The sequence below is a fragment of the Dasypus novemcinctus genome, chromosome 2 (genome assembly GCF_030445035.2).
Source record: "Dasypus novemcinctus isolate mDasNov1 chromosome 2, mDasNov1.1.hap2, whole genome shotgun sequence".
NCBI classification, from domain to species: Eukaryota; Metazoa; Chordata; class Mammalia; order Cingulata; family Dasypodidae; genus Dasypus; species Dasypus novemcinctus.
Window position 1 is genome coordinate 114,263,344 of NC_080674.1, and position 22,497 is coordinate 114,285,840.

At 39.7% G+C, this 22,497-nt stretch overlaps 1 protein-coding gene across 1 annotated transcript in view; it reads right to left on the reverse strand.

Moving 5' to 3' along the window:
• Nucleotides 1-655, reverse strand: part of PJA2 (praja ring finger ubiquitin ligase 2) — a 74,237-nt gene extending 73,582 nt beyond the window's left edge. The window contains exon 1 of the mRNA XM_004484086.5: nt 203-655. The gene's annotated coding sequence lies outside the window, so the exon portion shown is untranslated. The remainder of the gene's footprint in view (nt 1-202) is intronic.
• Nucleotides 656-22,497: the final 21,842 nt, after the last annotated feature.

Genomic DNA, 22,497 nt, shown 5'->3' on the forward strand with positions numbered 1-22,497 from the left:
GAAGAAGGCCTCTCACAGCCATCAACCCCACCCACCATGGCCGGCGCAGCGGGCCAGGGACAGGCCCCGTTCCTTCTTGAAGAGAAAAACCAAGAAATCGAGAAGTTGAAGGCAGCAATTTCCTCGTTCCAACCCCCCCATATTCCCTACATCAGAACAGGCCGGATTTAGGGGAGGGGGAAAAAAAAAAAAAAGCCCTCACCGAAATGTGCAGCGGCTCCGGAGCGAGAACAGCGCTCGATCCTCCACCCGCCACCACCGCCTTCTTCTCCGCCTCCGGCTCCTCCCCCGCCGAACGCGCAGGGGCAGGCGGCGGCGGCGGCGGCAGCGGCGGCGGAAGCTGGGGCGGTGGCGGCGCGTCCCGCCCCTTGCGCCGCGGCTGAGACGAAAGTGGAGAGCAAGCAAGTCCCGCCCCCCAAGCAGCCCGGACCAATAGGGTTTAAGGGCCTCTGCGGGAACTATCCAAATATCCAATCAGAACCTCAGGAGTGGGCTCACGTCAAGGGTAGGGACGTGGCAGAAAAAGGGAAAAATACTTGGACTGTCTCAGCGCCCAGCTCCCCCTCCTCCCTCGGGGGTACTTCGCGGATTGGCCCAAGAGCGGAAGGACGAAGCCCAAATCGGTCTCCCGGGTCGGGCCGCTTCCTTTCCCTGCAGCACTGCGACGTGGGGGGGGAGGGGGCGGGGCACCGCTCTCAGGCTGGAACTGCACGGCCTTTTGTGGTTTGGCCTGGGGAAAAGGGTGGAGTCTAGGAAAAGAGAGGGGGATGTGGAGAATTAGGGAAAAGACTGGCGCAGCTACGTACTCCAGAAACTACAGCAGCAGCATCCAAATTAGGAGGCATTGCAATCCATCCTAATTCGACTGGAATCCTAACAACGTTAAAGTCTGCGGGCGTAAAATTCAATCCGTCGTAGTTCAGATATGGGTGGAGAAGAGTCGACGTTTGCCCAGCTTGAGTTTACACTGCACTGTGCTTCCTCTTTCCCACTGCGCAGTTAGACCCCTGCCGCCTCAATTCTGGGGCAGAGACTGCGTACAGGGAGGCCTGCCTTTATCTGTATAGCCATGATCTGAGCAGATCCTCCCGTTTGTATCTTGAACCTTACCGGTTGTCAAGCGGGGAAGTAATAGCTCCCATCACATGGAACCAAAATAAATATAACAGCTGTAGTCCCTGAACACCTTACTTAATTTAAACCCTGGTAACAGTTTAGTTAATTATGTCAGTGAAACTAAATTGTTTCTTCGTTTGGCACATGTCCTCTTTTCTCATTCTGAACGTGTCTGCTTCTCTAGTTAAAGTTCAGCTCTCCTCTAGTCTCATCCCCCAACCTGGCCCTCCCAAAGCCCAGTGCCCAAGATGTGTTTATCGTGCCCCCTCCCCCATGGATTAAGAGCGCCACGATTGTGATGTTCCTTGGCAATTACAAAATATGAAGCCAATAAGTGAGGCTAGTTTTTTTGCTATTGATGGAAATAAATTACTCAAAATTTTTAATAAAAACCTAGGTTATGAGAATTTGCTAGATAACTTTGTGAAACCAAGTCTAATTCTCAGCCTACTCCTGTAGTACATTTCTGACCATGTGATCCTTTCCTACCTGAAATTTCTGTGCCTTTACACATTTTGCTCTAGAAGTTGTCTCTTTTCCCACCTGTATTAGTCAGGGTTCCCAAGGGAAACAGAATCAACAAGGGATATCTGTCAATAGTATGCAATTATATAAGAGTTGCTCACGCAGCCGTGAGGAGGCACAAGTCCAGGTTCCGCAGGCAAACAATAAAAGTATAATGTAGGTTCTTGACGAGTTCTGGGAGATGTTGGCTGTCCAAAGACGAGCTGGGAAATTCTCTCAATGCTGGAATCCCTTCCCCTTTTAAGGCATTCAACTGATTGGGTTAAGCATCTCTCTTGCTGATGGCAATCTCCCTGATTGATGTAATTATAACCAGCTATCTGTGATTTACCAGAGCAGTAAAGTCAAGGTGACTAAAGTCCATAAATGCCCTTTTATTAAAGTTAACCCAGTGCTTGCTTGACCAAACAACTGGGCACAGTTTCCTGGCTGAGTTGACACAATAGCCTAACCATCACAGTCCACCCCTTGTCAACTTGACAACCATACATTACCTTAAACCATACTTAGTCCCTAAATAAAAACAGTAACAGACATGCATATATATATATTTCAGCCTAACAATGTTCAACACTGGAAACACATTAATTCCATACAGAATAGGGTGCAAGTTCTTGGGTAATATTCACTCTCAAACTTGACATCCTCAAACATTATGACATGAAACAGATACAACTTGTTATATGATAAGGGGAAAGTTTAGTGAAGAGGACAAAGAAATTCGTTTGTGTGCATATACAATCATCATGATGAAACAAGGAAGAAAGATTCATGACCATTATATGATTCCTTGTTTCTGTAACTGGTCACATGGTCGAAGTTCATATTTATCACTGCCTTCTTCCACTACCCATTCCATGTTTCCATTACCCTCAGCAAGTTCTTTGCCTGGTGGGGTGACCCAAACTTTCATTCCTGAAGATTCTGGGCCATTGTTATTGGGTTGTTGCAATTTTTCATTGACTTTAATCATAGGACATGGCTGTACTAGGAGATGCCCTAAAGGATCTCCTGTATTGCAGGCAAACTCTTCTTTACCCCCATTATGTAGATGCAGTCCTAGTTCCCCCTTGATAGTCAGGATCAATCATCCCAGCCAGTACAGTAATTCCCTTTTTGACTGCTGATTCAGAGGTAAGAGGAGCCCAAAGTGGCCAGGTGGTAGTTTCAACATCCAGTTCAATGGAATCGTTGTGTTCTCTGGTGACAACACTCCTCCTTTTGGAACTAAAACATGTAGACCAGCAGAGTTTGAGATTGTAGGGACAAGAAGCAAAAGCTTTCCTAGTGGTTCACTAGTGAATGGTGCCACTCCCTTTTCCACTCTTTGGTTCCTGGACCCATGGATGCTGGTTATGGGAAAAACAGCACCATAAAGTGAATGCTGATTTAGAGCATACAAAGACTCCTGGAGAACATTGCCCCAGCCCTGCAAGGTCTTGCCACCTAGTTGGCACCTAAATTTTAGTCTTCAAAAGGCCATTCCACCGTTCTATCAATCCAGCTGTTTCAGGGTGATGGGGAACATAGTAAGACCAGTGAATTCCATGGACATGTGCTCATTCCTGCATGTCATTTGCTATGAAATGGGTTCCTTGATTGGAAGCAATGCTGTGTGGAATGCCATGGCTGTAGATAAGACATTTGGTAAGTCCACAGATGGTAGTTTTGGAAGTAGCACTGCGTGCAGGAAATGCAAACCCATATCCAGAGTATGTGTCTATTCTGGTTAAAACAAATCACTGCCCCTTCCATGCTAGAAGTGGTCCACTGTAGTCAACCTGCCACTAGGTAGCAGGCTGGTCACCTTGAGGAATGGTGCAATATCGAGGGCTGAATATGGGTCTCTGCTGCTGGCAGATTGGGCACTCAGCAGTGGCTGTAGCCAAGTCAGCCTTAGTAAGGGGAAGTCCGTGTTGCTGAGCCCATGCATAACCTCCATCCCTACCTCCATGGCCACTTTGTTCATGAGCCTACTGGGCAATGATAGGAGTGGCTGGGGAAAGAGGCTGAGCATTAGCCACAGAGCAGATCATCTTATCCGATTGATTATTAAAACCTTCCTCTGCTAAAGTTACCCTCTGGTGGCATTCATGTGGGACACAAAAATTTTTATGTTTTTTGGCCACTCAGAAAGGTCATTCCACATACCTCTTCCGCAGATCTCTTTGTCACCAATTTTCCAATCATGTTCCTTCCAAGTCCCTAACCATCCAGCCAACCCAATGGCAACAGCCCATGAATCAGTGTACAGACTCACCTCTGGCCATTTCTTCTTCCAAGGAAAATGAACAACCAGATGCACTGCTCAAAGTTCTGCCCACTGGGAGAATTTGCCCTCACCATTGTTCTTCAGGGATGTCCCAGAAAGGGACTGCAGTGCTGCAGCTGTCCACTTTTGGGTGGTACCTGGATATCATGCAGAACCATTTGTAAACCAGGCCTGAGTTTTCTCTTCCTCAGTCAACTGATTGTAAGGGACTCCCCAAGAGGCCAAAGCTGTGGGCTGGGCAAGAGAAGGTAACATGGCAGGGGTGGTGACCATGGGCACTTGGGCTACTTTCTCATGTAATTTCCTCATGCCTTTGGGACCTGCTTGAGCCCTATCTCATATATACAACTTCCACTTTATTTTGGAGTGCTTCTGTGCATGCCCAACTTTATTGTTTGGTGGGTCAGACAATACCCAGCTCATGATAGGCAACTCAGGTCTCATGGTAACTTGATGGTCCATGGTTAAGCATTCAGTCTCTACTAAGGCCCAATTTAAAGGCAAAAAGCTGTTTCTCAAAATGGTAGTAGTTATCTGCAGAGGATGGCAGGGCTTTGCTCCAAAATCCTAAGGGTCTGCATTGTGATTCTCCTTTGGGGCCTGCCAAAGTCTCCAGACAGCACCATTGGATCTGCCGGATCAATTTGCCATTGAAACTTCCAGCACCATTGGATCTGCCGGATCCTGTGACCCAAGTGATAGTGCAATTTGCGCAGCAGCCTGGACGTGATGCACAGCCTTTTCTTGTTTCAGTCCCCAATTAAGACTAGCAGCTTTTCTAGCAGCTTTTCTGGTCACCTGGTAAATGAGCTGGAGTAGCACATCCAAATGAGGAATGTGTTGTCTCCAAAATCCAAAGAGACCAACTAAGGGCTGTGCCTTTTTTGTTTTGGTCATAGGAGAAGCCAGATGCAACAGCTTATCTTTCACTTTAGAAGGAATATCTCAACATGCCCCACACCACTGGACACCTAGAAATTTCACTGAGATGAAAGGACCTTGTATTTTAGTTGGATTTATCTTCCATCCTCTCTCACACAAATGCCTTACTAATAAGTCTAGAGTCTTTGCTACTTGCTCACTAGGTCCTATCAACATGATATCATCAATATAATAGACCAGTGTGATGTCTTGTGGGAGGGAGAGACGATCAAGATCCCTGCAGACAATATTATGACAGAAGGCTGGAGAATTGATATACCCCTGAGGCAGGACAGTGAAGGTTTACTGCTGGCCTTGCCAGCTGAAAGCAAACTGTGTCTGGTGGTCCTTACTAATAGCAATTTAGAAAAAAGTATTTGCCAAATCAATAGCTGCATACCAGGTCCCAGAGGACGTGTTGATTTACTCAAGCAATGATACCACATCTGGGACAGCAGATGCAATTTTAGTCACCACCTGGTTAAGTTTATGATAATCTACTTTTATCCTCCAAGATCCATCTGTTTTCTGTACAGGCCAAATAGAAGAGTTGGGTGGGGATGTGGTGGGAATCACCACCCCTACATCCTTCAAATCCTTGATGGTGGCACTAATTTCTGCAATCCCTCCAGGAATCCAGTATTTTGCTAGGTAAGGGCAGTTCTAGTGGTTTCCACTTGGCCTTTCCAACCATAATCACCCTCACTCCACAAGTCAGGGATCCAATGTGGGGATTCTGCCAGTTACTGAGTATGTCTGTTCCAATCATGCATTCTGGAACTGTGGAAATATCCATAGAATGGGTCCGGGTACCCACTGGACCAACTGTGAGATGGACTTGAGCTAAAACTCCACTAATCACCTGACCTCAATAAGCCCCTACTCTGACTGGTGGACCACAGTGATGTTTTGGGTCTCCTGGAATTAATGTCACTTCTGAACCAGTGTCTAATAATCCCCCAAATGTCTGATCATTTCCTTTTCCCCAATGCACCTGTCCTTGGGGAAAGGTGGGAGGAAGATTAATAGTATAAATTTTGGGCAATTTAACAGGATCCTTCCCCAAGGAGACCTGGCCTCCTCCACATTCAAGGGGCTCTGGGTCTGTAAACTGTCTCAAGTCTGGAAATTGATTTAGAGGCCGTGATTCTCTGCATCTGTAATTTGAGTTAGGGTTTTATTCACCCGACCCAGAACTCTTCTGTTTATACAGATCCTGAAGAAATTTAGTAGACTGCCCATCTATTTCACTGCTAGGTACCCCATGATGTATTAGACAATGCCATAACTTTACACGACTCAGACTATTTTGAGTGCTTTTTTGAATCTGCCTTTCATTGTGGTAGCTACGCCCGCCTTGACTTTGGCGATTAACTGTCAATACTTGACTTTTACCAAACCGACATCCATTCATCCCCATAATGTTTAAGGATTCTAATTCCATCACAGCCCTCCCTACAGTAATGTCTGGACTACAGAGAAGAGCAACCACAGAGCTCTTCAGGAAAGATGGAATTAGTCTTACAAATTTATTCCTCACAGTCCTGGTTAAAGGTGGGTCCTCTGGACATTCCTGGGGTGGGTGCAGAGCTCTCAAATGGTAAATCCATTCTAGCATTCCAATCTCCCTAAGCCTTTGAGTTCCCTCTTTTGCTGTACCAGGGCAAATTGGGCATCTCACCCTCAGACATGCTAGGCCATCTTTTGGCCCTTGTTTCAATCAGCCACCCAAACAAACGGTTAGAGCCCTTTCTAACCCTCGAGCTATAGCGCTGAATTCAGAATTTCTACTTAATGAGCCCATATCAATAAATTCAGCCTGATCCTACTTTATATTCCTTCCACCATTATCCCATACCCTTAGTATCCATTCCTACACATATTCCTCTGATTTCTGTCTATATAAGTTGGAAAACTCATGCAGTTCTTTCTGAGTATGCCTTGCTTCCTCGTGGGTCACACTTTGTATTTCACCTTTGGGGGCTTGTTGTGATTTTAGTCTAGTAATTGGTCTCAAAGACAAGAGAGGTGGTGGCAGTGGGCAAGGAGAAGGATTGGAAATGTCTTGCAAGCTATTGAACTCAGGGCATTCCCTTCCATTTTCTTCTGGTAAGACAGGATTAATCTCTTCAGGCATGGGTTGGAAGTCAGTTTCCTCAGGGCAGACTAGAGGCTGGGCAGTACATACTGGAGTTTGGTTGGTATGTACATCAGGGCTGGGAGGAGGTCCAGAACCTTGGGACAGGCCGGAGGCTGAGCAGAGCTGGCTTCAGTTTGGCTGGTACCCACTTCAGGGCTGGAAGTTGTTTCAGACTCTCTGGGCAGGCTGGAAGCTAGATGATACAAGGGTGACAAGGTATGGCCTGGACAGGGCAGGCCATGGCAGGCTTATCTGGTAAAGTCTCAGCAGAATTCAGGGTTCCAATGTCTCCATCAATATCATCAACATCCCATATGTCTCCATCCCAATTCTCTGGATTCCACTCTTTTCCAATCAATGCCCTCACTTTAACTGCAGAAACTCTACAGGGTTGAGATTTTAGTATCCTTTGTAACTCCGCTACTTGTACAATGATTGTCTGAGTTTGGTTCTCAGGTATTTCAAACCTGTGGCTACAGGAGACAGGATTTTCTTTCAGAGCACACATAAAAACTTTCATGTCATCCATTCATTGTTTAAGTTTCAAAATTGAAGACTTTAGATCACCTCTTTCTTTGGTAACAGTATCCAGAGTATCTAGGAGGAGCCAGCCAACATCATTATACTGTTTGATTCCAAAAAACTTTTAAGTGCTGAAAACACTCTCACCCAAATCCTTGCTTCTTACAAGCATGGAAGTAGGGGAATCTAGTGATGCTATTTTGCAGATCTCAATTGCCAACTTGCACCATGAACTGTTAGCAGCCTCTTCATTATTGGAAAGCTAGTTGTTAGTATCTTTGAGTCCAATTAGAGTAGAAAGACAATTGCAAACTCCAGAACCACCTCAGACATCCCATGTTTAAGACTCTGTTCCTCAAGGACCACTCCTGGTACCAAGCTGTATTAGTCATGGTTCTCTAGGGAAACATAATCAACAAGGGATCTCTGTCAATAATACACAATTATATAAGAGTCGCTCACACAGTCATAGGGATGCACAAGTCCAGGTTCCACCGGCAGGCAATGAAAGTCCAATGAAGGTTCTTGAGGAGTTCTGGGAGATGTTGGCTGTCCAAAGATGAGCTGGGAAATTTTCTCTCAATGCTGGAATCACTTCCTCTTTTAAGGCTTTCAACTGATTGGGTTAAACATCTCTCTTGCTGATGGCAATCTCCCTGATGATGTAATTATAACCAGCTATCTGTGATTTACCACTGCAGTAAAGTCAATGGTGACTAAAGTCCATAAATGCCCTTGTATCACAGCTAACCCAGGACTTGCTTGACCAAACAACTGGGCACACTTTCCTGGCCAAGCTGACACAATAACCTAACCATCACACCACCCAAGTCCTTCCCTCCTTGAAAGAGTATTCATCCTTTACTCACATTTCCCTAATTTTCCATTAGGATGTTTTGTCATGAGCTGACTGAACACTAAGCTTTTTTTTGAAGCAAGATTTCCCAAATTTCAATCTTCTGCCTACCATAACTGTTTATATTAACCTCATTATTATGTAATTGTTTTCTTTAAATAATGTACTTTTTCTTAAATTTCTGTAAGAGGAAACGTTATGAAAGTACTACTATAAATGGAAAACCAGAATCAGCAATCCTAAGTTGAAAGTACAGATAAGAAAGGTGAATATAGAACAATGTTTTTAAATTCTGGCTGGAAACTATTGCCTACTAACAGATCTGAGCCTGAAGCTCACTCTCTGTTAAAAGGGAAGGTTACCAAACATTAGGCACACATCAGATAGCACTCAAATGACATTTTCATCATGATGTAATAAAAAGGATAGAAAAACAGAACCAAAATGGGAATCACTTTCTCACTATGTGAATCATTTAACGAACTTCCCAACTAGTCATCAGAGACATCATAAGTGATCAGTATTACTCTTTGGAAAACACTGCTGTGGAGGCATCAAGCAAGTACTCTAAATCAAACAGGTCTTATTCTCATACTAGCTCCTGCATTTATAGCTATGTGCCTTTAGGCAGTCTACTTACCTCTGTGACTCTATTTCCTATTTAAATATGGGGAAAATAATTCCTACTTATGGAGTAGTTGTATAAATTACATAACCTAATCCATGTAAAGCACATCATGCATAGCATATAGTAAGTACTAAATATGTATTAGCTGTTACTATTGTTAATTCCAGAGGTGGACACACTGCACTGCCCCTAAGGCAGTGGGTTGAAGTACCACATAATATAATGTAGTGCCTCTTGACCAGCAACATCAGTATTGCCTTGGAACCTTTTTAAAATGCAAATTCTCGAATCCAACCTCAGATCTGAATCAGAAACTTTAGGTGCAGATCTGAATCAGCAATCTGTAGTTTAATAAGCTTTCCAGGTGATCCTGACTCATGTTAAAATTTGAGGACCATGAATACAATGGAAGGAGAATTGATCGAAGAATAAGAGAACCTAAACTCTACTAGTAGCCTTGACGTTACAGCATCAAAAATAGTGGAGGAAGGACCTCTGAAAATTCTCTCTTCCATAAAAGCAATCAGAACACTGACAAAAATATAAGAATTAACATTTTCAGAACTCTGGAAATTAACCAAAGGCTTGCAGCAATCCAGGGAACATTTATTTAAGGAAAACAGCTGACTCTTGGTCAGAACAGTGAGCTTTGTGGCATTTTTATTTACTATATACCCATTCCCCCAATACAGCTCTGCCATAGCAATGAAAACCAACAGTCCCCAATCACAATCAAAATGAAGTAGTCTGGCAGCCACTTAAGGCCAAAATGGCATGAGACCTCTTTCAAACCTTAAATCTCAGAGAATTGTCATTATTTAACCTGTATGGTGATTCTCTGGAAGACCCCACTTGCAAGGCTGTCTTTATTTGACCTGACTTGGAGCTTATTCTGTTCAAAAAGCATTTTCCCAAGGGACATTTGTCAAAAACAATTTGAGGCATTTGATTAACTTCCTAGCTGCCTGAGTTAATGGATACCAGTTGGGGCAAGTAGTAGGTTAACCAAATGCCTGGAGAATTAGGTATCTATAGGGGCTTTGAAAAGCTCCAACATATGCCTAGAAGTCTAGAAGTCCATATACATGCCCAGAACTGTGCATAGCTGTGCACATGGCCAGGAAAGGCCTGAGAAGGCAATAAGATCTTACCTCAGACTGATATTGAGGCTCTGCACACCAGGAAGTGAAGGCTAAGAGACAGTTGTCAACTATATGGCCTAAGATTAAAGGTGTCCCTCAACATGGAAGCAGACACCCTGGGCAAAGACTGGGAGATGTATCAGTTCCAGGTGTTTAAGGAAATCTCAATCTAATCATTAGCTGACCACTAAACTAATAAGCAGCAAATGGCACACATGACAAAGAAATCAGACTTTACAGAATTAGTTCAGAAAAGCCATTAAACAAACAACAAACAGCACCACCAGCAACAAAAAACCCTAAGAAGGGGGCAAAATCTGATTTATTATATTATATTATTTAAATGTCCAGTTGTCAATGAAACCAAAAGTTAGCTCTTCAAAATGAAAGACAAAATTGACATTTCTTTAGCTAGATTGAACAAGAAAAAAAAAGAGAAGACTCAAATTGCTAAAATAAAGAATGAAATAGGGGGCAACAGAACTGAAATAAAAAGGATCATAAGGGAATACTATGAATGTTTGTATGCCAATATGATAGATTACTTAGATAAAATGGACAAATGCCTACAAAGAAACAACACTGACTCAAGAAGCAATAGAGAAATCTAATCTTAGCCTTGTCATTTGTGAATGGTATGACCTTGGGTTGGCCATTTAATTTTCTTGAGCCTTCGTTTCCTGATCTAGAAAAAAGGATAATAAAGTAATACTTAAATCATAGCATTTAAGTGGTAACTATAGAGAGGTTATATTAGTTAAGGTAACTGTAGCCATTGTAATAAATAAAATCCTCAAATCTCAGTATCCCAATACAATATTTTTATTATTAACATACAAGTTCATTCAGCGGGATGGGTGGAAGTCTCCATTTCACATTCAAGGACTTGAGCTCTATCATCTTCAATACATGGTTTTTAGTATCATTCTGAACATTGACATATAGCCAGTAGAATAAAGGTGGCATGAAGGAAGAGAATGTGAAAGATATCTGAGGTTTCTATTGGCCTGACCTGGAAGTGGACTATTTCTTCTAGGAGGAGCTAAAGCCCAACTGTTAAATGGCCTAAGTTTCCTGGATACTTCTTGACTCTATCTGGGAAAGAGTGACATAGCATAACTTCATTCGGCTTCTGTAGGATGGACTTGATCCCTACTGGCACGTATGCCAGATAATCAGTATATATAACATGATAGGTATGTCAATGCAAGAACCAATCATATATCCTGATAGTAGTAACATAAAAGCAGCTCCCATACAAACAGAGGAGCAGAGCAGGAACAGGAGAGAGCAGAGAGCAGAAGAAGGAAAAGGACATGGAATAAACTCAATATGCATAAACTTTTCACAGCTCCACATGCCTTTTTCTTTGCTAATGGCCCTGACTCCCTCTCACTGGCTGAGGACCTCAGACCTGACAGTCACTAATCAACATGTTCCTTTGGCCAGTGTCAGCAGATCACCTTGAACCTGTGCAGGCTTGGTTTTAGGCTATAAGGGGCCTCATCTATCTCAGTTTTACCCTTATTGTAGGATGTAACCCATACTCCTGGGATGTGTGCCTGATTCTTAGAGTGTTGACCTTCTGGGATCGCAACTGACAGCCTGGGAATTTACCAAGAATATTCTCTCAGCAGGAGTTTCTACTTTTGTCTCCTCAGGTCATATGACTTCTGAAACACTCAGCTCTTTAGCCTCTCAATTGCTGTTTTCTGCTGGGTTTTATGGAGACTTACTTTTTGTATACGCCTTGAACGAATCAGCCAACAATTTGAGGGGAATTTGTATGAAGATTTTGAGTTTCCTTCTCTGCAATTTCATCCTCTTGGGGATTTTTTACTCTTGAGTTCAACAATTTTGGCAACTTTGTACCATGATCTCCATCCCCTTATGTGCTATTTCCTGCTTGAGCTTTCTTCTCTGGCAGCACAATTTGGAAAATGCTCTTAGGGAAAAAGCAAATGTGATGTGAAGTTTGCCTCATGCACATACCTGCTTTCAAGGACTATAGGCCCTCAAGGTCACCCTGCATTGCTAACTCTTCAATGCCATAAACATCTGTTTTATATATTTTCACAGTTGGTGTAGTTCTTTTTAGTGGGTGACTGATAAAAGTTATCAGTCATGGTGGCAACCAGATGTACACCAGAAGCTTGTTTTAAAGTCTGAACAGGGAAATGAATTTTTAGTCTAGATTCATGGTTCTTTAGCAATAGAATTCTCTCTAAAACTTATAAACTTCCCATTTTTTTTTTCTTCCAGGAAGTTTTTTGAGTCAATAGCTTTATTCAAAGTTCTTTTTCAGATTTAATTCACAAGTCTGATTTAATTCTTTGCTTTACCACTTCCATACCTCTTTTTTGAAACTTAATGGTGACCACTTTGAAACCATCAGGCTTGGATGAGAAGGCCATACTCTTAAAATGATTTTGTTACAAATATGAGTCTTAATGAGTCTTTGTTTATCAGAACCTTTCTCAGTCTTTATCTCACTGGGAGCTAGTGAAAGTCCCCCTTTCAATCCTTTGCAGCACCAACTTTCAGAATTTCTATTTCATTTCTATTTGTAAATCAGCCACTTCTTGCCTGAGCTCATCTCCTTCATCTTATATTTTGCTTAAAAAAAAAAGTCAGTAACAAAAATACACACTTCTAACATTCTGTGTTCAAACCTTTCCCCCTACGGTAACTGGCTCTGTGGGCACTTTGCCTCCTAAATTACCACAGCGATAGGCTGTTTTTTAACCAAATGGTTCAACACTGCATAGTATGGATTTCAATCTTTGCAGTATCTATCAGTTTCTTCATCATCCACTGACCAACTTCAAAGCCAGTACCATGCATGTTTAACAATTTGTTATAAGAAATTCTGTGTTAATTAAGCAACACTGTTAATGTAACAGATAAAGCCTAATATTTTTATGCCTTAGCTCAATAGAAGTATATTTCTTGAAGACATAAAATCCAACTGGTGGTGGGAAACATAGGGTGGGGGAGAAGCTCTGATTTATGCTGTAATTCAGGGACCTACACTGGATGAGGCTCTGCCATCTTCAACTCATTTGTTCGAAGGTTGTTCTGAGAATCCTCACCAAATACTTAGAGAACTTTAACTAGCTAAGTGTTGATTGAGGACAAAGGGAACATGAAAAAGGAAGTTGAAAAAAGAGGTTATAAATACTCTACCATTCTGTGATCTAATTTATTCTCTAGGTTACAAAAATGGCTCTTGAACAATTGTTCCTAGACAAGCAGCATCAGTATCACCTAGGAAGTTGTTTTAAATGCAAAATTTAATGTCCCATCCCTGACCAAGTAAATCAGAAACACTAGGGGTGGGCCCAGCAATCTGTGTTTAATGAGACCTCCAGGTGATTCTGATGCAGACTAGAGTTTGAGGACATTGGGTTAAGAAGTCTGTGCAATGACTGATCACACTTTAGTTATTTCCTTTGGTAAAGAGACTATGTGCAGTTATGTGATAGCTGTTGTTTGAAAATTTAAGTATGGATAAAAGAGAGCATGTGGGCTGAATTACTGCAGACCATAAGTACTGGCTTCTTCAGCCTTCATTCTAGTCTTCTTACATGCCTTACTATACTCCAAAAACAAACAACTAAGACCTCCAATTTTTTAGATTCCCTACGATTGCAGATGTAATTTGGTTTCTGCTAATCAGATACATCCATGTGAAATTTGGAAGGTGAAAGTTGAGGGTCATAAATCAATGCTACCCTTCTATTGCTTTGGCTGTTTCTGCTGCAAGCCTATGATAGAGACAGTGGAATAATTATCTGTAGCAGCTGTGGGAGAGACCCTAGTATCTCTTTTCAGGTTTTGGCAGTCCAGAGTTAGGGAGCTGGACATTCATTTTGCTGATATGGACTGTGGTAGAGATAGTATGGTTATGGAACTGGGAACTACAGTTATGGTTTCCTTGATTTGCCAAGTAGCTCTTGACTCTATTGTCCTGCTCACGGCAAGGGTAGAAGATCTCTTGGTGGCCCAATTTTGCAATATGATTTTGGAAATAGTTCTTGGAAGCTCAAATTAGAGCCCATTTCATCAGCACCCCCAAAAAGAGTGCAAGCCATTTTATAGCATAAAATAACCCTTTTTCTGCTTAAACTTGCTGGACTAGATTCACTTCTCTGCAAATGATTCTAAATGATATGGTAGGTAATCTGTTTTTTATATTTGGAAGATTTTAGAACTTAAAAAAATCTTTTATGTTCTCAAACTTTATGACAATTTCTTCTAAATGTGGGAATTTTTTTATTAATGGGCTAGGCATTGGGTGAATTGTTTTTACAAAAAGACTTAACTCTTTAGGCCCAGGGAAATTGATAATTTCTCCCTTTAGTTTTTCTTCTCTAAATATCTACTGTTTCTTTCCTCACACATTTTCATTTTTTCTTTTTGTCCTGCACTCTGAGAAAGTTCTTGAACTTTAAATATAATCCTTTCTATTGAATTATTTTTTCAGCCATCCTATTTTTGATTTCTAAGATTTCTTCTTTTTCATGCTATACTGCTCTTATTTTATGAATATAGTCTTTTCTTGAGTCTGTCCAGGGGTTCTAATTAGAGGTTTTTAGTCTCTTCATTTTTAAAAGTTCCCTTCTGTTCCTTGAAGTATCTCTGTTTTCTTCAGTGTTATTTACAGCATTAAAAAAAAAAAACCTATTATTCCTCTTTCTTATTGTAAACTTTCTTCAAACAAGTGATAAGACTTGAATTATTTTCTAATTTGAAAATAATAAGTTAATTGGAAGTTCTGTGAATATGGGTGGGGCTTGGTGACTCATAGGCTTCACTTTAAGTGGAGCTAGCTGTAATGCTGGGTGAACCATAAATAATAGCATGCCAAAAATTTGCTCCAGAGCCATTCAGTATCTTGGAGGTGGGGTGGAGAGAGGACTTTAACTTTACTTCTGGGAGATAGACACTTGTCTGTTTTATTTTTCTACACTGACTTTCAAAGGGTCCTATGCTGTCCAATATAGTACTAGCCACATGTGGTTACAGAGTACTTGAAATGTGGCTAGTCTTAATGAAGATGCATGGAAGTGTAAAATACATGCCAAATTTCAAAGGTTTAGTTAAAAAAAATATATATAAAATATCTCACTAATAATTTTATATTGATTACATATTGAAATATCAATATTTTAGATATGTTGGATTAAAATATATTAAAATTAATTTCACCTGTTTCCGTTAACTTTTTAAATTTGGTTACTAGAAAATTTTAAATTATATATGTGGCTCACAGTATATTTCTCTTGCTCGGTGCTGATGCAGAGCTTTCAAATATCTCCCTGTTTTCTGTTCTATATCTTTCTTCTGCCTTTCACTGAACTAATTCCTAGAATTTAACAACCCTGAGTATCTCTGAGGTTCTTTAAGTTTGCCAGTTTTCCACCTCATCTATAATTCCTTTCAAGTATCCTTGAGCTTTTAGCTTTATCTGCCCATAACCATCAGTTACACTCCTCCATTTGATTTCTATTTCCTAAAAATTTTCTGAAATCTATCATGTGCTGATGTTCTCTCTCATTATCTTTATCATTTTAAGGTTTATATTCTAAAATTTCTTTAGTATTATTTTAATGTAAATTCATGAGGAAGAGAAGGAGACAATGCTTTCTGAACATACTTTCTGACATAATAGGTTATTTAAGCCTGGATTCCATGTATGTCTTCAGTACTGCTAAACACAGAACATGGCCAACAGTAGGGATTCACTTAATATCTAAGGAATATCATATTTTGTAAGATAAAAAGACTATACTGTCACACCAAAGGGACAAATTCTACTTCTTTATGATGGGAACAGAATCAGTTAAGTTTACAATTAACTCAAATTCTTGTTAATAAAAAAAAAGAAGATGGAGGTTCTGGGAAAATAGTGTCAGAGTAGGTAGTCAGGGCTGAGCTCTCATGCAAAAACAGTGTAGGAGGGGCAGAAACTGTCTGAAGAAGATACTTTGGGGATCTGCAGACCAGGAGAATGGTGCACACATCGTGCAAGAGGGACCGGGGATAGAAGACAAAAAGGTGGAAAAGAAAACTGTGAGTAACTCCTATGGCTGGGAGAGGCACCCATCCTCCACCCTTGAGGTGAACAATGGATGACCATGGTCAACTGAGAAGGGAACAGACCTACTCCTCTCTGGGAAGAGGGAGGGTATGGCTGAATGTGGTTTCTCTTGTAGCTCTAACCAGTTCAGAAATGCAAGCAAGAGGGTGAAAGAATCATCTGTGTAAGGTTCGCTGAAGGACGCCATCTGCTGGCAGGTTGGGAAAGTGAAGGAAAATAAGACGAGTCTCTCTTGTCCCTGTCCTGAGGCTGCCTTGGATCTGGTCTGTGCCATAGTACAGGATTCCTGGACTTGTTTTGATAGCTTAAAAATAAAAGATCAATTTTAAAGTGTAAGTTGAACCAAAAATAAAAAACAGCTGTGAAACAAAATCACTACGCAAGGGAGAGAAATTGACCATCAGGGTAAAGTCATTAACATAACCAGAGGCTTAGATATCAGTGGAAGGTTACAAGCCATACTAAGAAGCAGGAAGAAATGGCCCAGCCAAAGGAACAAATTTAAGTCCTAGGGAGACAAAAGATTTAAATCTCCTAATCAATGATGCTCACACAAATCACCTAAATCAAATCAAGGTGTTGAAGGAAAATATGGCTAAAGAGATAAAAGATATTAAAAAGACATTGGGCGAGCATAAAGAAGAATTTGAAAGCTTATGTAGAGTTACAGGTCTATAGGAATGAAAGATAAAATGGATGAGAGTAAAAATACATTAGAGGCATGTAACAGCAGATTTGAATTGGCTGAGGAACTAATAAGTAAATTGGGAGACAGAGCATCTGAATTTGAAGTCAGAAGAAAAGAAAGAGAAAATAATGTAAAAATTTAACAGGAATTTGAATGACAGCATGAAATGCACAAACATACATATTATTAGTGTCCAGGAAGGAGAAGAGAATGGAAAAGGGACAGAAAGAACATTTGAGGAAATAATGGCTGAAGTTTCCCAAACCTTTTGAAAGACAAAAAATATTAATATCCAAGAAGTACCACAGACTTCATACAGAATATATCTGAATAGCCCTATTCTGAGACACCGACTATCAGAATGTCAGAGATAAAGAGAGAATTCTGTAAGCAATAAGGGAAAAGCAATTCATCATATACAATGGACACTCATTAAGAATGAGTACCGATTTTCTCATCGGAAACCATGGAGGCAATTTATTAAAGATACTGAAAGAGAAAAACTGTCAGCCAAGATTTTTATCTGCAAAACTGTCCTTCAAAAATGAGTGTGAGTTTAAAGTTCTCCCAGAAAAACACAAATGAAGAAAGTACTTACAAGAGAAATATAAAGGGAGTGCTGCAGCCTGAAAGGAAAAGACAGGAGAGAGAGACTAGGAGGAGAGTGTAAAAATGAAGGTTATTAGTAAGGATAACTGAAAGGGTAAAAAGATGGACAAAAGTAAGACATGACAATAGAAAATCAAAGAATAAAATGGGCAAAGGAAGTAATGCCCATACAGTAATAACATTGAATGCTAATAGATGAATTCCCCAATCAAACGACAAAGACTGGCATAATGGATAAAAAATATGAGCCATATATATGCTGTCTGCAAGAAACTCACCAGAGATGCAAGGAAACAGATAGGCTGGAAATGAAGGGTTTGAAAAAGATATTGTATGCAAAGAGTAACGAAAAGAGAACTGAAGTAGCTACACTAATGTCAGACAAAACAGATTTTAAATGCAAAACTATTTTAAGAGATGAAGAAGGTTGTTATCTATTATTAAAATGGGCAATTCACCCATTTTAATAATAACAATAATAAATATTTATGCATCTAACCTGAGTGCCCCAAAATTCATGAGGTAAACACTGGCAAAACTGAAGGGAGAAATATATGTCTCTACAATAATAGTTGGAGACTTCAACACAACACCTTCATCATGGGATAAAACATCTGGTCAGAGGATCAATAAGGAAACAGAGATCATGAATAATATAATAAATTAACTAAATCTTTCAGACACATATAGAACATTACAACTCAAAACATCAGGATATACATACTTTTCAAGCATTCATAGACCTTTCTTCAGGATAGACCATATGTTGGCTCAAAAAACAGGTCTCCATAAATTTAAAAAGTTGAAAATTATTCAAAGCACTTTCTGTAGTCATTATGCAGTGAAGCTGGAAATCAATAACAGGTGGAAATGGAAATTTTACAAATACATGGAGATCAAACAGCCCACTCTTAAATAATCAGTGGGTTAAAGAAGAAATTGCAAGAAAAATTGACAAATATCTTGAGACAAATGAAAACAAGAGGATAACATCAAAACCTATGGGATACAGCAAAGGCAGTGTGGAGAGGAAAATTTATAGCCCTCAATACATTAAAAAAGAAGAAAGAGCTAAATCAAAGACATAGTTGCACACCTGGAGGAACTAGAAAAAAACCCCAGCAAATTTATCCTAAAGCAAGCTTAAGGAAAGAAATAACAAAGATGAGATAAAAAATAAATGAATTGGAGACCAAATAAAGAAACAAACAAACCAATAAAGATGACCAATAAAATAAAAAATTGATTCTCAAAGATCAACAAAATTGAAAATCTTTTTGCTGGACTGACAAAGAAAAAAAGAGAGACAATGCAAATAAATAAAATAAAAAATGAGAGTGAGGACATTACTACTGGCTCCACAGAAATAAAAGAGGTCAAAAGAAGAAACTGTGAACAACTGTACACCACCAAACTACACAATGTGGATGGGATTGTCAAATTCCCAGAAACACATGAACAACCTACGCTGACCATAGAAGAAATAGAAAACCTCAACAAACCAATCACAAGTAAAGAGCTTGAGACAGTCTTCAAAAACCTCCCCAAAATGAAAGTCCTGGGGCCAGATGGCTTCACAGGTAAATCCTACCAATCATTCAAAGAAGATTAAATACCAATTTACTCAAACTCTTCCAAAAAATTGAACAGGAGGGAATGCTGTTCAAACTCATGTATGAAGCCAAATTCACCCTAATACAAAGCCAGACAAAGATACTACAAATAAAGAAAATTACAGACCAATTTTTAAAATGAATATAGATGCAAAAATCCTCAAGAAAATACTTGCAAACAGAGTCCAAACACACATTAAAAGAATTATACACTATGATCAAGTGGGTTTTATCCAAGATATGTAAGTGTGGTTCAAACAAGGAAATTATTTGTATATTAAATCATATTAATAAATTGAAAAAGAAAAATCATGTGATCATCTCAATTGACACAGAAAAGGCATTTGACAAAACACAGCATCCTTCCTTGATAAAAATGTTCCAAAAGATAGGAATAGAAGGGAACTTTCTCAACATGATAAACAGCATATATGAAAAACCCACAGCTAACATTGTATTCAACAATAAAAGACTGAAAGCTTTTCCACTGAGATTGGAAACAAGACAAGGATACCCACTGTCACTGCTGTTATTCAATATTGCACTAGTAGTTCTAGCACAACAGAGCAATTAGGCAAGGAAAAGAAATAAAAGGTACCCAAACAGGAAAGGAAGAACTAAAACTCTCACTATTTGCTGATGTTATGATCCTATACCTAAAAAATCCTGAAAAATCCAAAATAAAACTACTAGTGCTAATGAAGAATTTCAGCAAAGTGGTGAGATACAAGATTAATACACAAAATTCAGTAACATTTCTTTACACTATTAATGAGAAATCTAAGGAAGAAGTCAGGAAAGAAATTTCATTTACAGTAGCAACTAAAAGAATCAAATATTTAGGAATAAACTTAACCATGGTTATAAAGGACCTATATTCAGAAAATTATAAAATATTGCTAAAAGAAATTAATTTGACATAAACAAATGGAAGGACATTCTGTGTTCATGGATTGGAAGCCTGAATATCATTAAGATGTCAATCCTACACAAATTGATTTATAGGTTCAATGCAATCCCAATCAAAATTCCAAAAGCCTTTTTTTTTTTTTTTGTAGAAATAGAAAAGACAAGTTTTGAATCTATTTGGAAGGATAAGGGACCCTGAATAACCAAAAATAACTTTAAAAGAAAAACTAGAGGACTCTCATTTTAAAAATTTTAAAGCATAATTACTTAGCCACAGTGGTAAAAATAGTATAGTATTGGCATAAAGATAGGCATATTGACTAATGGAATCTAACTGAGAGTTCAGAAATGACCCTCACATCTGTGGTCAAGTGATTTTTGATAAGGCTGTCAAACCCACTCAGGTGGGTCAGAACAGGCTATTCAACAAATGGTGCTGGGAGAACTGGATACCCATACTCAAAATAGATCTAAGACCTACATATAAAAGCTAGAACCATGAAACTCCTAAAAGAAAATATAGGGAAACATCTTCATAATCTTGTAGTAGGTGGTGGTTTCTTAAATATTATACCCAAAACACAAGCAATGAAAGAAGAAGAAGAAGAAAAAAGACAAATGGAACCTCTTCAAAATTAAACACTTTTTTTTCATATTTTAAGTCTTTTTTTTTTAAAGATATATAGATCACACAAAATGTTACATTAAAAATATAAGAGGTTCCCATATACCCCACTCCCCACCCTCCTACACTCCTCCCACATTGACAACCTCCCTCATTAGTGTGGTACAAGAAGGGGGAAAGGAGTCCTACTGTGATGGTTAGGCTATTGTGTCAACTCGGCCAGGTAATTGTGCCCAGTTGTTTGGTCAAGCAAGCACTAGGCTAACTGTAATATAAGGGCATTTATGAACTTTATTCACCATTGACTTTATTGCAGTGGTAAATCATAGATAGCTGGTTATAATTACATCAATCAGGGAGATTGTCATCAGCAATAAGTGAGGCTTAACCCAATTAGCCGAATCCCTTAAAAGAGGAAGTGAGTCCAGCATTCAGAGAGAATTTACCAGCTTGTCTTTGGACAGCCAACATCTCCCAGAACTCCTCAAGAACCTTCATGGGACTTTCATTGGTGCCCCTGGTTGCAGCCTGCCTGTGGAACCTGAAATTGTGCTTCCCCACGGCCGCATGAGAGACTCTTACAGAATCGCATACTATTGACAGATACCTCTTGCTGATTCTGTTTCCCTAGAGAACCCTGAAAATACAATGGGAGAAAATATTTGGTAACCACATACTCAATAAGGGTTTGATATTGTTATGTAAAGAGATCATATAACTCAATGATAAAAACAAGCTACCAATTTTTAAAATGGGCAAAACACTTGAATAGACTTTTTTTCCCCAAAGAGGAAGTAAAAATGGCCAAAAATACATGAAAAGATGCTCAATATCACTAGCTATTAGGGAAGTGTAGATCAAAACTTCAATAAGATACCATTTTACACCTTGCAGAATGGCTGTTATTTAAAAAGCAGAAAACTGCAAGTGCTTGAGTGGATGGGGAGAAATAGGAACACTCCTTCACTGTTGCTGGGAATGTAAAATGGTGCAGCATCTGTGGAAGAAAATTTGGCATTTTTTCAGGAAGCTAATATAGATCTGCTATATGATCCTGCAATCCTGCTACTAGGAATACGTTCAGAAGAACTGAAAGCAGGGACATGAACAGACATTTGTACACCAATGTTCATAGGAACATTATTCGCAATAGCTAAAGGATGAAAACAACGCAAGTGTATTAGTCAGCCAAAGGGGTGCTGATGCAAAATACCAGAAATCTGCTGGCTTTTATAAAGGGTATTTATTTGGGACAGGAGCTTACAGATACCAGGCCATAAAGCATAAGTTATTTCCCTCACCAAAGTCTATTTTCACGTGTTGGAGCAAGATGGCTGCCGATGGCTGCCAGGGTTCAGGCTTCCTGGGTTTCTCCCTTCCTGGGGCTTGCTTCTCTTTCCTCTGGAGTTTACTTCCTGGGACTCTAGCTTAAGGCTTCAGCATCAAATTCCAACATCAAAATACCAACATCAAAACTCCAACATTAAGAACCTCCAAGTCTGTCCTTTGCCATGCCTTTTATCAACACCCTAATGACATGGCCCAATCAAAGCCCTAATCCTAACTTAATCATGCCCAGGTTCAGACCAGTTTACAAACATAATCCAATATCTATTTTTGGAATTCATAACTTTGTCAAACTGCTACACCAAGTGTCCATCAACTATAAACAAAATGTGGTATATCTATGCAATGAAATATTATTCAGAAAAAATGAAATTGGGATGCATATGACAACATAGATAATTGTAAGGACATTATGCTGAGTGAAATCAGCCAGATACAAAAGGATAAATATTGTATGATCTCACTAATATGAACTAAATAC